The sequence below is a fragment of the Stegodyphus dumicola genome, chromosome 7, assembly GCF_044657685.1.
Source record: "Stegodyphus dumicola isolate Sdum_Otavi_A_Nest chromosome 7, ASM4465768v1".
Lineage (NCBI taxonomy): Eukaryota > Metazoa > Arthropoda > Arachnida > Araneae > Eresidae > Stegodyphus > Stegodyphus dumicola.
In genome coordinates, this window is record NC_140774.1 from 209,328,797 (window position 1) to 209,346,701 (window position 17,905).

Below are 17,905 nucleotides of genomic sequence, written 5' to 3' on the forward strand. Positions count from 1 at the left end.
ATTACATTGATCAATAAATCGTGCATCTCAAAATGATTTAAAAGAATGCATTATAAAGGTTTTGAACATCTTATATTTCGTGTTTATTCTTGCAATAAAAAAAAGAATAGTTAATGGTAGTTATGTTTATATATACAGTCAAAAGAGGACATAAGAATACACACATTCGTCTTTATTTATACAATCAAAAAGAGGGCAAATGAACATACAGCTATGTTTATTTATCTCGGTTCTCGGTTTGGTGGTGTGGCAGCATATGTCTCGTTTTCCACCATAGCCCAACCATGGTGTGTGTGTGTGTGTGTGTGCTATATGACAAAATTTTAGAAGAGAACTATATTTCTATACCCGTGGTTTGAGATGCAGTACAGTAAAACCGTGGTTCATGAATTTAATTCCTGCTTCAAAGCTATTCGTCATCCGAAAAGTTCTTAAACCGAAAACGTTTTCTTCATAGAAATTGACGTAAAATGGATTATTCCATTCTAAAGATGATTGTTTATATAAACTTTACAAGTTCATAGCACAAAAACAATGGAAATCTAAAAGAAGAAATATAAATGCAATATTAAACAGATAAAATGCAGGAAAACTTGATTTAATCTTATACCTGAACAGTGCAAATACCTGAATCTGTGCTTACCTCAACTGTAAATGCCTGAACAGTATCAACGGCATAAGTAGAAAATGTTGTGGAAGCGATATATTTTGAATGAGTAGTCCCTGTCCATAAGATCACTAGCTAAAGCTCATCCCAGAGCGTCTTCATTCAACTTTCCTTTGCTGCTAAACTGACTCTGTGAGTCCTTGTTGTACTCAAACTTTGTCCCACGTGCTTTGCTGTTGTTTGCCTTTTAAAATGTTTGTAACACGAGAAAATGAATGTTCTATGGCCTTAATCAGGGCGATTTATTGGTATGTAAAAACTTTACATCTTGTCTCATTTTACTGCAAAATTTCGCCGGTCAAAGAACTGAAATCAACTTTTCTTCCTTAATCTTCCTTGAAGACATTTCTTCCATAATCGCCTTTTGTTGCTATGTCTGATGTTGGCGAGCTCCTCTGGTAACCCATAAATGTGTTCAATGTAGACATTCCACTTATTCATTGTTCATTCACACGAGATCGTTGATCACAGGAAAGTCCCAAGTGTCAGTGTCTGCCTGCAAAAAAATATGATTATAATTCCGTCCATGCCAAATTTATGGTCCTGTAAGTCATTTGTAAACCATCCTGTAAGTCATCGCTTTGTTAATGAGAGCAGCGGAAATGTAAGCCCCTGAGCATACATTAAGCGGCATACATTCCATTTTGAAAATCATAACTTGAGTGTTCGTAACTCAAGACATATGTTCAGGATCCATAAGTTTGCATTTACGCAAATTCTAATCAGTTAGGTATAAATGCTGAAGTTGGGTTACTTTACGAGCGTTCATAATAAACCATTAAATAACATTAAACTTTGAAAATTAAAACAAGTATGCCATTAAAATCACAAAAATATAAAATCATATTTATCACAAAAATATAAAATCATATTTATCAGTTGTTGGGATGCGTGTTTTCAATTTTGATGCCTTCATGAATTTATGAAAATGTGCGCATAGGAAGGATGCCAAGTGTAGCATTTTCATTCGGATTCTGTATCTAATCAAAAACATATCCTGGTGAGCTGACAAAGAAAACAATGGTTTTTCTGTTTTGGTATTGAGACTGTGGATGTTAAAAGAGAACATTTAAAAGTGCCTCTCATTTTATCATTATTTTTTTCGGAAAACTACTTTCCTTTGTTTTATTAAATATGGCAAGTGCACACAAGCTAGCTGTATAAGGGGGGCGGACTTACTAGAGAAAATCGGCACGGATTTGCCTATTACCAAGGTTTCAATGCCATTCGTTAATCTGTTATTATGGATAAATGAATGATGAAATATTAAAAACGAAACACAGGAAAGAAAGGCCATTGCAAATAAGGTAGCAAAAAAGAAATTATTTACCTTTAAAGGATTCATTGCAAACCTTTAACAAAGTACTGCATTATCCAGTGCCTACTACTAAAATTTAAAAAAAAAAAAAAAGAAAAATTCAGGCCACCTCTCTTAATTTCGGAATCTCTTGGGCTCAAAACCCGGAGGAAACTTAAATGTTTGTAAGTGGATAGTGTCTCTCCGAAATGTGGCACTTATATTACTGGCAAGCCGAATGTCCAATCGAGGGGATGATGGTAGAGAAAGAAAAATTGGGTGTTCACCATCAAAACTGGCACTGATCTTCCCTTTTCTGAGAGATGTGGTGTCAGTTAATTTTCCCATTTTAAATATTAAGCAATTATCAAACACAAAAATGTTGACTCGGTGTTTTAGATTACTGTTGAAATATCTATACTGTAACGTTTCTCTTTGGTTTTATTCAAACTTCGTACATGACATAATTGTTTTACAACGGTATGTCATCAGTACTTCTATATCAAGTTCAAATTTTTCTCATAACATAAAATAAATTTACATTCATTTCCACGAATTAAATAATATCAGTTATTGCAATCTATGTTTACATGTCATAGATATATTCAAATTTTAAAATTTTTATTCAGTACATTACAAAGCAATTTTACTTATTTCCAATAGAAATACCAACAGAAAAGGTACCTCTTATTGCATATTTTTGCGCTAACCTATGTAATTTGCATTCATTCTGCTAATTGTAATATGCCTGCCTTCTTAACATGTTTCTTTTCAATGGGAAAATTAACTGACACTGTATTTCTGAGAAAAGGGAAGATCTGTGCCAGTTTTGATGGTGAACACCCAATTTTTCTTTCTCTACCATCATCCCCTCGATTGGATATTCGGCTTGCCAGCAATATAAGTGCCACATTTCGGAGAGACACTAACAAACATTTAAGTTTCCTCCGGGTTTTGAGCCCAAGAGATTCCGAAATTAAGAGAGGTCGGCTGATTTTGTTTTCACATCTTTTTGTGCTGCATTCAGGAGTGAGCAATATATCTGGAGGCTTGCCTCCATTAGGTGAGTAAGCAATTGTGCATGCACCCTGCAAACTATGATTATCTCAATTGTATTGTTGAATGTTTAATAATCCTTGTTATTTGCAGCAGACTAGGGCTTATTTGAATGTAGAGCAGTCAAATGAATGCCACAGCAACTTTTTTTTTTCCTATTAGTTTTCTTTTAAAATGGTTCGAAAAAATCATTCAGTATCCTCTTACGTAAACCTTATAAGCCTTATATCGCATCATATTACGCATGTGCATTGGATTACAAATACATATTGTTTTAGTTTGTAAATTTTATGTCTAATATATGTTATCGGCAAAGTATAAAATGCCGGTATTCTATAGAATACCTACGCACTGTATATAATGCAAGACTTTTTAGCCAAAGTATGAAATATGAGAATAATTATATACTTCCCTAGGCATTGCGTATAATATCTAGGCATTCTATAGAATGGCAAATGCTCTTTAGGCAAAGAATGAAAAAAAAAAAAAAAAAAAAGGTTATGATAAGGCTATTATTTAAAGCAATTATAAAAAAGCATATCTTTGGAATTTCCGATATACAGTCTCGCGCGCTAGAGATTTTTTCTGTACAGTTTTGCCATTCTTCGCTTTGAAATCGTTGAGTTTCTTAATCAAAAATTCGTTGAAGTTTTACAAAATATGAAATAGATAATAAAAGAAATTCCAAATTTGGGCTTACAGATGCTCATGTTCGGGTGGAGACTTATGCTATTCAAAATTGGATGGCTCTAGGTACCGTTGTTTTATCACAATGCGAGAAACATACATACATTCATGCAGATTCTTCATTATTTAATTTCTTAAATAATATTTTTAAAGCTTTTTTGGCCGCCATGGGATAATCGCATCCAATGTTAATCGAAAATGAATAAATTGATTCTTCCGAATATTTTAAAATTAAATCTCGATTATTAGAAAGCGAAACTAGTTCTTCCTCTTCGTTCAAATTTAATTCAAATACAGAAGTTTTTCGGCACCAAAATCGGCTTGGATACCAGAATCGGCTTATTTTTAAAAACCGAATTTCGCCATGTCTCATGTGTACCGTATACTAGAATTAAACCCATAATAATTTATACTATATACATGTCTAAAATTTGGGGGCACCCTTTAAGAATTTGACGGCACACAAAAGTGCCGCGGCATAGTGGTTGAGAAGCACTGCTGTAGAGTCATTAGGACTTTAGAAGCAAGAGACATGAGAAACGAGCAATGCCCTCGCCCAGAGCCGTAACTAGGTTTTATAGCGCACGGGGACTGCTGAAGATTTTGTAGCCCTTTCTGTGTGCCAAGAATGGAAAACATTTCATTCTAAAATTTCGAAGCATCAATTGGCGCCACCTGGTTGCTGCTCCCGGTGACAGATGTCTCTCCTTGCTCCATCCTAAATAAGCTACTGCCGTCGCCGGAACTCGAACCTGGACTCCTTGATTATGAGGCCATTGTGCTAATAAAATTAGTACCACAAAGGATTTATACACGCAAAAGAAAAAGAAAAAAATTGACACTGTATATTAATTAGTACAAGACATAAAATGTGTTCTAAACCGCATACAGATGTTTTTATTATCTTACTTTTGCAAATAAATCTTTCCTTTATGTAAATTAGGTTTAAAATTTCGATGAATTTCAGTAGGCTGGTCTATTCAATATGAAATTAATGATATATGTCACACGTGGCCAAGGGCTCACCAGAGGCCGAGCGGTAAAGACGCTGAACACTGGTAGTTCGGTTCAAGGTTCGAATCCCGCAAACGGGCTGGCTGCATGGGCGTTTTCGTGGTTTTTCCCCATGTGTAACATGTATACGAGCCAGTTTCCCTTAAAAAGTCCTCCACGAAGGCAGATAGCCCTCGTGTGCTTTGCCTTAATTAAATCATCCAATCCGCATGTGGCCAGACGGCGGCTCGCGGAGCTTTTGCATGCGGCTCCCGATGTAACAAGCATTGTTTCGTTTTTAAAGATAATTACAACAGCATTCGTTATAGATATGCATGCTACGACACGCTTTTTTAAAATAAGGGCTGTTTAATATTTTAAATTGCATTATGCACATAACATTTTTAAAATATGCCCCTTCTGCTACTTGTAAATTAACCCTTAAGTACAGAGGTTCATTTTCTGTTACGTAAACACAGAGGAGAGGGCTCTCAGATCGCGTTCTATTTTATGCATTTTAAAAATATAAAATTTAAAAATAATGTACTATTGTTATTATATAAGCATTCATACACTTTGCTTGTTATATTGAAGTAATTAGTTCTTGTAAAAACTCTAAAATGAATGCATTAAAAATTCATTTTTAAATCATTTACTAAAAAAGTACGAAACATTTAATCAAATAAATAAAATACATACTACTTACTTGCAAATGCGTATAAACAAACTATTTAATAAATTTCCCGCCTACAGAACTGGATTTATATAAAATAATGCAAAAAAAGTATAATATATGAAGAATATTAAAAAACTGCAGCGTATTATTTTAAGTATTTTCAGGACAATTTTTAACAAATTTCTCTTGGCATTACATATCGGATTCTTGCAGCTGAAACATAGATAGGTAGTTTTTCTTCTTAGTCTAGGGAGACAAAGAAAGCGTATTTTACGCTTTTAAGGGTATCAGTTACATCTGGGCTAGAATCATTGGCGTAAATAAGGGTATGCAAGGAATGCAGTCGCATAGGGGCCCGAAGGTTTAGGGGGCCCATGAATGTCCTGCTGAATTATATTTACATATTTAAACTTAAAACACGTATAAAAATCATATATTCGCGTAGTTTAGTGTACCATAAAGTTTTCTTAAAAGAAAGGGGGGAAAACTTTACCATACATATTTTTTACAAATATTGTATATTCAAATAGTTTTCTTTATTAAATTTATGATAAATATGTTTTATATTTAACAAATGTATCATTTACATTATAAAAGTTCTTATTTATGCCTTGTATATTATTGCATAAGTCATGTTCGTAAGCTCAGCTGAACACAGAGTGCTATATATTAGTGTAATTTCTTTTTTTGTACGTTTAATCTATCATGTTGACTGTCAGTTTATAACATAACCAGTTATTTACTAGGTTGTTAAATTAAGTGGAAAAAAACTTGGATTGGCGCAGATTTTATATAGAAACTCGCAGTATACTTGCATGTAAAACCTACTGGATTTTATTTAAAAATCTCCGCAAATGTAGACTTTCTTCCCCCCTTTTTTTAAGCACAGTAAATTTATTGGGGGAGAAGGAAAATGTTTTGCACGGGAGCCCAAGAGTTCTAGCTACGCCACTAGCTAGAATAGATTCCGCTGGAAATTCCTAGCACTCTCTGAATGCACATTTTTATTTCTCAGTTCACAGTTGGGTTTTGAAGCCTCCGTTCCATATGCGGTTTCACTAATTCTTATGATAACTCCGTCAAAGAAACAGTTTTTTTTTCTCATTGACGTGTTACGTGTGCATTAATTCCACTTATATCAAGTAACCTAAAGAATATGGCCATCGGCCATCGCCTTGTTCTTCGATCTGTAGAATGTTTAGAACATTTTTCATCCAATGCATCTACACCTCCTTTAGTCAAATTGTAAAGTGTTATTATTTCTCATTTCCCAGTCTCAAGATCTTCTGATTTCGAATGATGCATTGAAGAAATGACAATAAACACTTTTTAATTTTTGAGGCACATATAAAACGAGAGTCATTCTGAATATGAATGCGCAAAGGGAAAATCCTTTACTTTTCGTTTTATTTGGAAAAAATTCGCTTCGTATTTCTCTCTCTCTCTCTTTTTTTTTTTTTTTCATATTACCGACATACGTCAAACCTTTAGAATTAAGTTCCTTTACAAGTTCAACACTCAAGTAGTGATAAAGCCATCCCCCCCCCCCTCAGGCGAGAGAAAAGTTACTTGAACGCAGAGGTGAGGTCTATAGGACCGCGGCGCAGTTTTAAAAATTATTTAAAAAATATAACTAATGGATAGAGTTTAATAAAAATTTAGAAATAGTTATATTTTATGTCAACTTGAAAGTACTGAAAGGGAATAGAATAACTATACAGTAACTAAACACTTTCGCAGTTCTAAAACATTGGCGCGGTCATATACACCCCACCTCTGTGTAAGAATTGGAGGCTCCATTCAGCCCACCTGGACACGAGTGTCCCCATAGCTCAAAAGAAGGGTCCTGTATCTCCACAAACGAGGGCAGCCAGTAACCCAGCCACCCCCAAACAACAAACAAAAATACTAAATCAAAAATAAGGAAGCACATCTAACACAAAATTACAGACCAACAAACAAACAAAAAAAATCTGATGTGTACACCACATGACTTCCTTGTATTGGAATATTAAATTATACGCATTTTTCTTGCATTTCATTTAAACTTATTGGATTGAATTAAATCTACTTCCCCGACAGCGCATAAACCACAATAGAATAAATGCATTCTTTAAAATTCACTCTAGTACTTGTTTACGATAGCGACACTCTGGCGCTAGATTCACTTAACAGTATTAATAATTATATAACAGCTGACTTATATAATAATTTTATAACGGAAACTAAGTTAACTGTTATATAATCCAATAATTATATTACAGTTAACTTATATATTTCGTTCATATTATAACTCAAAATGCACAAAATTTATATCATTTAAAGAATAGAATTATCTAATCTTTGCCACATGTTCTATTCAAATACTATAATAAAGCTAGAATGAAATATAAAAGAAATTAAGCAGACAAAACAAAAAAGAAACAGTTTTTCACAGACGATTGAGTATTTCTCATTTAATTAATTCAGTTCTCGCGAAAGAACTCAAAATATGTATATTAAAAATTACAAAGTAAATCTTAAACACTTATTTCCTCGAAAAAATTCCAGAACGGATTAAGCATAATTTAAATAATAAATGAAGGCGTTATCTTTGTTGTTGCGAAGCTAAGTTTCTCTAGATTGGCAACAAATCCACTAGTCTCCTGTTTCAAATGTAAACATCAATGGCCGCCATTAAAAAAAACGTAGCGGCAATTAAACAACTTTAAAATTGCTGATAATTCTAAAAATATTGCACACAGATTTACTAAAGGCATAAAATCCTTAACCGGAAGATAAAAACAACATAATTCAATCATTTTTAAACCAAAAATTGTACAATTTACCAACATATAAGAGTAAAGAAACTGAGATCACTGAGCCGGGTAACAGAGTGGATATATATATATATATATATATATATATATTTATATGCGTTTGGTGCGGCCGATTGCAACCAAAATACGAGGTGCACATCTACATGTTATAGCAGTCCTATATACAAAATTTCAACCTTCTGAGGCTACTCGTTTTTGAGTTATGCGAGATACGTACGTACGCACGTACGTACATACGTTCGTACAGACGCCACGAAAAATTCTCTTCAGAATTAATTTTAAAGCAGTTTTATAATTTTTTTGAAGGAAAAGAGTATTTTATTCTGTCCTTACGTACAGATATCACACAAAGACATCGTTAAATTGCATTCGATAGCGGTCAAAATGGATATTTTCGTTGAAATATGCTGCCTGAAACTTTTCGCGATTACAGTGCTTCCTTTTTACTTCGTACAAGGAAGTAAAAATCCATAAACACAAATTCACAACATAGAACACCACAGATATCTAAAACCCATTATAAATACAAAATTCAATTTTAACAGAAGATTCCTACTAGCGCCCTATTTTCATTCATGAACTTCATTAGAGCAAGAGAATATGATTTGAAAACTTTAAAATTAATGACACTTACATTAAAATCAGTAATGTTAAAAATCTGTCTAACAGGGGCTGTTAAACTACAATCAACCACGAAATGCCTAGCATCACCATCAACCTGACAACTATTACATGATCTATTTTCCTGCAGATTAAATCGGTTAAAATAGAACGAAAACCTACCATGTCCAGTTAAAACCTGATTAACATCAATATTGTTCATACATTTCATTTTATTTGTTATTTTAATTAGTTCTATAAATCCTTTGTTTTTAGGTGAAAAGAACCACTGTATTTTCCATTTGTTAACGTAATTTTTTTTCATTCTTCGAATAGCAATTCTCTTCGAACCTGTTACTTCAATATCCATTGCACTGACATTTGTGCTATTAAATTAAACACAAATGTCAGTGTTTAAGGGTTAACACAAGAGATAACGTGGTCTTCTTGGCAGGGTTCTATTTAGAACACATAGGGATAGGGACGAACAGGAAACAAGATAAAAACCCGGGATAAAAAAACCGGTGTAGGAGCAACTTTTGAGGGGGGGTGTGGAGTATCTTGGGACTAATTGTCGAAGGCTGGAAATCACTTATATAGCTTCCTATGTTGTCCCCTTTTTCTCTTGTCATTTAGTCAGTCAGTGGCGAATGTCTGTGTGTGAAAGGCGAAAGAAAAAAAACGATGTTCAATTCCGAGGTTAGAAAGACTAAGAAGTAAGTAAATTTGGTTTTTCAGAAATTGGCATTATTGTATAAATATTTATTTACTTTCATTATTATTTTAGTTTTACGTTAATTACAGAAATATTGTGTAAACAAATAAATATATTATTTTACGTAATTTTAGGGTAAATGTTATTTAGATTATCTCAACTATTAAATTAAATAAAAAACTATTTAATTTAATATTTGAGCTCATCAGATAAATTTGAGATGTTTTGATGTATTACTGCTATTATTACTGTAACAACTCTAAATAGTGTTCACTTCAACAAGTTCTCCATAAAGGCATCTCTTTCCCTAAGCAGACAGTCTTCGTAGGCTCTGCCATAACTCAAATACATGTTCGAGTGTCTTTCAATAAATTCTTTTGAACCTAAATCAGCATCAAAAGTAAATTTAATCCAGAATTAATTAATTCTATGTGTGAGGGATTTATATTTAACAGTAACAATAGCAGTTTATATTTGTACGTATGTTTCCAAGGGGGGGAAAAAAATGACACACTTTTTATCTCGTTTTTAGAAGTATGTGCGCAAGAAATGTAAATTTTTTACATGAAGATACGAAGTATGAATCTGCGTTTGTATATTCTTACACTTTACTTCCCAATACCTACTTCTCTTACATACTGAGGTGCTTCTTCATATAAACTAAATTAAATGCAAAGTGACACAGTATTTTAAATTTTGCGATTGAAAGTTTTTCTGATTATTTTTAGTCTTTTAAAATCTGAAAACGTAAAATTTTGGTAATCACTGGTTTTATTTATAAATGATAGTGATAAAAATCATGTTCTAGTCAAAACTGTGAAAGTTTACCAATGATTATAATTATAATTAGAAACTGCGGTAATAGCATGATTTTTATGAATTGACAGGAGGAATTATTAATGTTGTTAAATATTATTTTATTGATTTTAATAGCATTTATTGATTGCGGACAGCATCTTACTTAAATCTTATAATTTTTCTGAATATTCATAATTTTCTATCATAATTTGACCCCTATTCAATGCAATTTAATGATACTTCTGCGTGACATCTGTACCTAAGAGCAGAATAAAGAATTCTTTTTGCCCAAAAATGTATAAAACTGATTTAAAATGAATTCTGAAGAGATTGTTTTCGTGGCGTCTCTACGTACGTATGTTCACGTACGTATCTCACGTAACTCAAAAACGAATAGCCTCATAACGTTGTAACTTAACGTAATTTTGTATATGTAGGACTGCTATAACATGTAGATGTGCACCTCCATTTTGGTTGCAATCTGCCGCACCAAATGTATATAAATATATATATATATATACATTTTGTTACTCGTCTCAGTTTCTTAGTTCTTATGTTTGTAAATTGTGCATTTTTTGCTTTAAAAATAATTGAATTATGTTGTTCATATATTCCGGTTAAGGTTTTTATGCCTTTAGTAAATCTGCCAGAGCCGTGTCTACATATTTCTTCACCTGAGGCAAAGCGATAAATGTGCGCCCCTGTATACAATGCAAGATTATTTGTTTACCTACTTGTAAGGGAGGAAATAAATAAATAATACTAAATGAAGTTTGGAAACGTAACATTATACAAACAAGCGCTAAAAATATATATATATGCATTATTGCATATATATACATATAATCTCTACATATAATAAAAGAAAGAGTTATCTGTGTGTCAGTGTATGTGTCTTTCGTTCGCGCTGCGCGTAAGCTATTAGACCCACGGCTACGAAATTCAATACGTAGGTGCATCCAGACAATAGCCAGTGAACCTCGAAGCGATTTTTTCGAAATTTTTTTATTTTATGTTTTGTGACGAAAACGCGTCATTTTGAGACGTAATGGGCTATAGGAAAGCGAGATTTTACTCTACATACTCCATTTTCACATCGTCCTGAAACGTAGGCACTTAGCTATTTTACCAACTTAAAATAAATTTCGTGTTTCGATAAATCGATTGAATACGAATTTATTTAACAAAGTGAGCTTCCAACACCTTTTCAACGGAATTTTTTCTAAAAAAATTTATTTTTAAAAATGTACAGTTTATTTTTCTTCGATTTTTGGACACGTTAAACTTTCATCCTTGCGACTGCTTTTACTAAAAGAATTTTGGAAAAATGATATTTTGTATTTTTAAAAAAATTTTTAAATGAAGCTTCCGAGTATTCTTCTCACATCTTTAAAAATGTGATTTTGGCAATAATTTTCCTTTCTTATTTTTTTTTTTTTTTTTTTTTTTTTTTTTTAGAAATATGGGTATGGCAACAATTTTTCATCCTATTCCTTATGTCACTGTTTTTAAGAGATTAGCATATTTCAATGTCATTTTTTTATATATATAATACATTTTTATTGATTTTTTTGATAAAGTTGTTCTGCAGAGTAAAATTCTGCGCGGAATTTTTTGTTTATTTCACTATTTGTAAGATATTGAAAAGTTTTGCATGATTTTTTTTTTTCTTCAACGGAAAGTTGGTTAATTTTTTATTAGGATAATGAATATTTGTATTAAGGGATGTAGCTTATTTCATTGTAATTTTTTTCTCTTGAAAATATAAGATAAAATATCATTAATTATACTTTGCTCTTCAGAATTTTTTGTTTTTTGTATTCTTTTATGTTATTTATTGCTCATTTCACTGTCTTTAAGATATTGAAAAGATTTGAACAAATTAACTATATGTATACATATATTTTATGCTCATTAAAAGTAACTATTTCAAGTGAAAATACAATAACTTACAGAAATCTAATTTAATTTTAAAATTGTATATTCCACAAAGTGAAATATATATATATATATATATATATATATATATAATGATTAACAATTTTGAAATGGAAAACATTAAAAATATGTTTTTTGAACAATGGCAAATAATATTAAGTAGTATAAATAAAACATCTGCTCAAAATTTAAAGCATAATCTTTTCACGCATATTTATAATTTAATTTTTCTAACTTTTAAAGAAGCAAAATCATCAATAATTTTTTCAAAATCTGTTGGATTGCTTAACTCATGTTCTATAGAGGGAATGACCATGTTTGAAAGTTTTTCTTGGCCTAGTGAAGATTTTATATAGTTCTTGATTATTTTAAGTTTGTTAAAGCTTCTTTCGCCACTAGCTACAGTAACTGGCAACGTTAAAATTAGTCTTAACGTTGCTTCCTAATTGAACTAAATTATAATCGTAAATTATTTTTTAAAAGTTCTAAGCTTGTAGCTGCTTTTGTGTCCGGAATTATTGAAATAGGACGGCTTTTAAAACTAGATATTTCTGACTGAATTTCTTCAGCGTTCATATTCATTCGGATATTTAGCCCACAAGCGGCCGAGCGGTAAAGTCGCTGAACACTGGTAGTTCGGTCCGAGGTTCGAATCCCGCGAACGGGCTGGCTGCATGGGCGTTTTCGTGGTTTTCCCCACGTGTAACGTGTATACGAGCCAATTTACCTTAGAAAGTCCTCCACGAAGGCATCCCTCCCCTTAGGCAGATAGCCCTAGTGTGCTTTGTCATAATTAAATACACCAAAAATACACCATTCGGATATTTAAGCGACAAGTTATAAGCTGCTGCCTTTAAATTACTTAAATCTAATGACATTAATTGTTTACCAGTTAGAAACTGAAAATCGGAGGAGATTTCATTTAACTTTTTCGTATTGCCTTTTCAAATGTGAAAATAAAGCGTCGAACAATTCTCTAATTTCTATAAAAATTTCTATTGTCCCCGTTATCATAACCTTGTCCTCGAACATTTTGAATGGGGAGGCCATCCTTTTTTAACTTATAAATAATTTCATTTGCTAAACCCCTATCAGTTTTCTCTTTTGTTTCTATATCTATAAAGCTTTCTTCAATAAATATGAATTTTTAAAGAGTTATGTCATATATTATGTTTAAAATTTTTGTATTACATTCAAAATTCTGTACGTTTATAATTATGCTATTTTATACATTAAGCTTCAATTTTTTTTTTTTTTTTTTTTTAACATTCAAAACTACGTATCATTGCAAATTTTGTATTCATTTCAAATTATGTATCTGTTTGCTAATATCAATAAACGGCTGGGATCACGTAGTGGGGAGACGGCGCTAAACCAATTAACCAAATGGTAAAGCTGTGGTGCCCGTCTTCCCCGTTCCTAAATCCTAAATAAATATGGATTCGTCTTTTATGTACACGTATCTAAGAATCTGATGCAGTTGCTCATGATGCGAAACATCTGGTGTACAATCAAATATCAAACAAAAATAATTCGCTTTTTTGATCCTAGATCGATATCAAATCGAGCATGATTACCTAAGAGTAATATAAATTCATCTTGTACTTTATTAGACAGATAAGAAACAAATCCCTTTCTGTGATTAGTTATATGATAAGCAATATTTCTATCATAATGACTTATCCATTCAACTAAGTTTAGGAAAACTCCTGCTCTTGAACTGCCAATAATTTCATGCGTACCTCTAAGAGATAAATTGTTTTGCACAAAACAAAATAATGTCTAATGTAACGCGTAAGATTTATGGCCCTTTTCTTTTTCTGATTCTTTTGATTTATGCAAAGAATCATCTATGAAACCACCTCCTTTAATTTTTTTTTTTTTTTCAAAGCATTTCCTTTGAAGATAAGCATCATAGAATTTTCGTAATCGGAAATTCGTTTACGGTTTTCCAATCTTTGAAACCTCTTTTTGGATTGGAAATAGTAAAGTCTGTCTTACTTTTGGTGAAAAGAATGCATGGAAAACAGAATAACGACAGAGTTCTTTTTTAATAAATAAGCTAGTTGCGAAGTATTACCACCCCATTAGAACACTTCTTAAAAAAGCATTCTCTGGAAAATCTTCCTCTGTCCTCTGAAGTAGATTCCCTGAAATCAGCATCTTGTGCTTGATCTGGTCCACGTTCTGTTCAGAAAAATTGTCTGAAATGGTTGTCCATGATGAAGGATCATTGAAGTTAATCAGTGTAATGGATGGTTACTTTATCCTTCTCGTTTCCAGAAATTTCTATTACTTGTTTGCTTTTATTTGAATCAAAGCTGCTATATTCTCTAAATTCAACACCATTTTCTTCTGAGCTATCTGTTATTACTTTTTTCGACGAATTACTTATTTCATTTGAGTTTCCGCATTTCGTCAAACAGCCTTGTAAGTTCAAAGCAAATATTGTGAATAATAATATTGTGAATAATGTAAAGCGCAGCTTTGATGAACTAAATATTTTTCTTCTTTTGTATTCAGCACCACTGGTGTTTTTACATGCCATCTGTGAAAAATGCGATTTTTGAATGATTTTGATTAAGAAATTATTTGAATTTTACGCTTTGTCATAAGAAAGTTAATAAAAATTTATTGTTGAATAAAATTTACATAATGTTAAAGTTAAAAAATATAAAACGAAAAGCATTAAGAAAACATTTAAAAAGTATTATCGCGCCATAAACTTTTTAAATAGGTAGCATTTGATATTCCTTTTTTGACTATGAATAAGATTTTCTTTTGAAACACATTCATAAACGCTTTATTTAGCTAATTATATCGTTACATTTTCCTTCCTCACAGATTTTGGATCTTTTCCGTTATAAGAGAAGATGTGCCAAATAATTTTCTTCAGAAAGTTATATTTGCCAGCTTGATATTTTCAGTGAGAAAAACATACTCATAATCAGTTCATTTCAACCGCAGTGAAATTTGTCTTTAGGGTTAAGGGTCTCAGTAAACGGAGAACAACGGATTGTCATATTTAAAAAAAAATTATTCACAATATTTGCTTTGGAAACAACAATATAGTCATAAGTGATAAGAATTTAACTGTGCTTACTAGGCACCTGTAGAAAATTCTGAAGTTTGGGTTGTTAGGAAACGAAAAATATCATGTGCTTTAATACGAGCTATGGTTTCGCTATATAAAGTTTGTAATGTTGTTTTACCACAGTTAATGTTATAAAGATTATTATGCTGTTTTACCACAGTTATGTTATAAAGATTGTTATGTTGTTTTACCACAGTTATGCTATTGATGCATCAAAATCTATCAAAATTCTTAATTTAAATTAATAATCTTTTGTGTATTACAATGTTAGTGAAACCTAAGTATGGTTATTATACCGAAACCATTTCGCATTTCTAAAATTATACGAACCTGTTTCCGTCATTGGTTGAAGTTCTCTTATGTGCAATGAACTTTATAGTTCTTTTTTTTTTTTTTTTTAACTTCCTTGTACGAAGTAAAAAGGAAGTATTGTAATCGCGAAAAGTTTCAGGCAACATATTTCAACGAAAATATCCATTTTGACCGCTATCGAATGCAATTTAACGATGTTTTTGCGTGATATCTCTACGTAAGGACAGAACAAAAGACTCTTTTCCTCCAAAAAAATTACAAAACTGCTTTAAAATAAATTCTGAAGAGAATTTTTCGTGGTGTCTGTACGAACGTATGTACGTACATATCTCGCATAACTCAAAAACGAGTAGCCTCAGAACGTTGAAATTTTGTATATAGGACTGCTATAACATGTAGATGTGCACCTCGTATTTTGGTTGCAATCTGCCGCACCAAACGTATATAAATGTATTTATATATATATCCACTCTATTACCCGGCTCAGTGATCTCAGTTTCTTTACTCTTATATGTTTGTAAATTGTATATTTTGTGCTTTAAAAATGATTGAATTATGTTGTTTTTATCTTCCGGTTAAGGTTTTTATGCCTTTCGTAATTCTGGAAGCAATATTTGTACAATTATCAACAATTTAAAAGCTGTTTAAGTGCGGTTAAGTTTTAAATAACATGGCGGACATATTTGTTTACATTTGAAACAGCAGAATTGTAGATTTGTTGCCAATCTAGAGAGACTAAGCTTCGCAACACAAAAATAACGAATTCATTTATTATTGCGAATTAAATCATGCTTAATCCTTTCTGGAATTTTTTCGAGGAAATAAGTGTTTAAGATTTGCTTCGTAATTTTGAATGCAGATATTTTGAGTTTTTATATATTTTTGCCTCTTCGCGAAGTGAGAACTGAATTAATTGAATGAGAAATGCTAAATCGTCTGTGAAAAACTGTTTCTTTTCTGTTTTGTTTGCTTAATTTCCTTCATACATTGTTTTAGCTTTATTATAGTATTTGAATAGAACATGTGGCAACGATAATTCTTCTAATGATATAAATTTTGTGCATTCAGAGTGTCGTTATAGTAAACAAATATAGTGAATTTTAAAGAGTGCATTTATTCTATTGTGGTTTATGCGCTGTCGACGAAGTAGATTTAATTCAATCCAATCAATTTAAATGAAATTCAAGAAAAAAATGCCTATAATTTAATGTTCCGTACAAGGAAGTCATGTGGTGTACACATCAGATTTTTTAACAATTAGCTCAATTCCACAAACAATCCTCTTATCAAGTAAAATTGCGACTTTCATTTTAAGCACTTAAAGAGATATTTTTGATCGCGGAAACTACTAAGTAATAATTTCTACATTTCTGGTCTTTCTATTAATGTTCGCGTTCAGAAGTGGCCAAGGAGTAACACAGGCAACTTGTTCAGTTTATTGTAGTGATCGGATTGACTGCTATAAGTCTTCTGTACTTTGAATATCAGGAAGTTCTATCAGAACATCCTCCACGAACGCATCGCTTCTAAAGCATATAGTCTCGCGAGCATCTTTATAATAATAGATTAATCAATGAAATAAGTCTTTAATAGTCACCGAATCTTTCATCAGTTAGACTATCTACCCCCGACGAAAAGTTTATTTAAGCTTGAGCAGAAATTTATATGCCATCTAATTTAAATATGCCAATAGTTTGGCTGTCAGACACTTTTTTTCCTAACAAATTCATGATATCTCGACAATAAAAGCGTAATTTTAAAATTAGCAAGATTTAATGACACTTCATATTTTATTTTTACTTTTATTGCGCCTCATCAATCAACGCAAGAAACTTCTATGTGTTAAATTTCTATGTATTATGTGGTAAGTTTGTTATGACTAAGAGCTTGAGACAGCTAATGGGCCAGTATAATATTTTCCATGAAGTCTATACAGTTCGTTAGAAAAAGTGTAATTAGTTCCTTAAAGCTACTTTCAATAACAAATTTTAATGTTAGAAAATATTATACACTACTGTGAAAGCTGATGTCTTTTGAAAACAAATTAACGCTATTAGTTTTTTCTTTTTCTTTTTTTAGCTGGATTGTTTATAACAGAAATTTCTTTTAATATCCACTGATGTATTCCGAAATTAAAAGTTAAAAATCATGAGTCTTAAAAATAAATTTCTGAATTTTTGATCGAATGCCTAATTTGGCGCCCCTTCTATCTGTTCACCTGAGGCAAGTACCTCACCCTCGTCCCGGCCCTGA

General features: G+C 31.8%; 1 protein-coding gene across 5 annotated transcripts in view; it reads right to left on the reverse strand.

Moving 5' to 3' along the window:
• The window catches only part of LOC146996627 (uncharacterized), a 161,123-nt gene that overhangs the window by 45,618 nt on the left and 97,600 nt on the right, over positions 1–17,905 (reverse strand). For 2 of the 5 annotated variants that reach the window (XR_015042372.1, XR_015042371.1), the window contains exon 2: positions 644–1,163. The exons of the other annotated variants lie outside the window; for them this stretch is intronic. The gene's annotated coding sequence lies outside the window, so the exon portion shown is untranslated. The remainder of the gene's footprint in view (positions 1–643; positions 1,164–17,905) is intronic. 5 annotated transcript variants of the gene reach the window in all.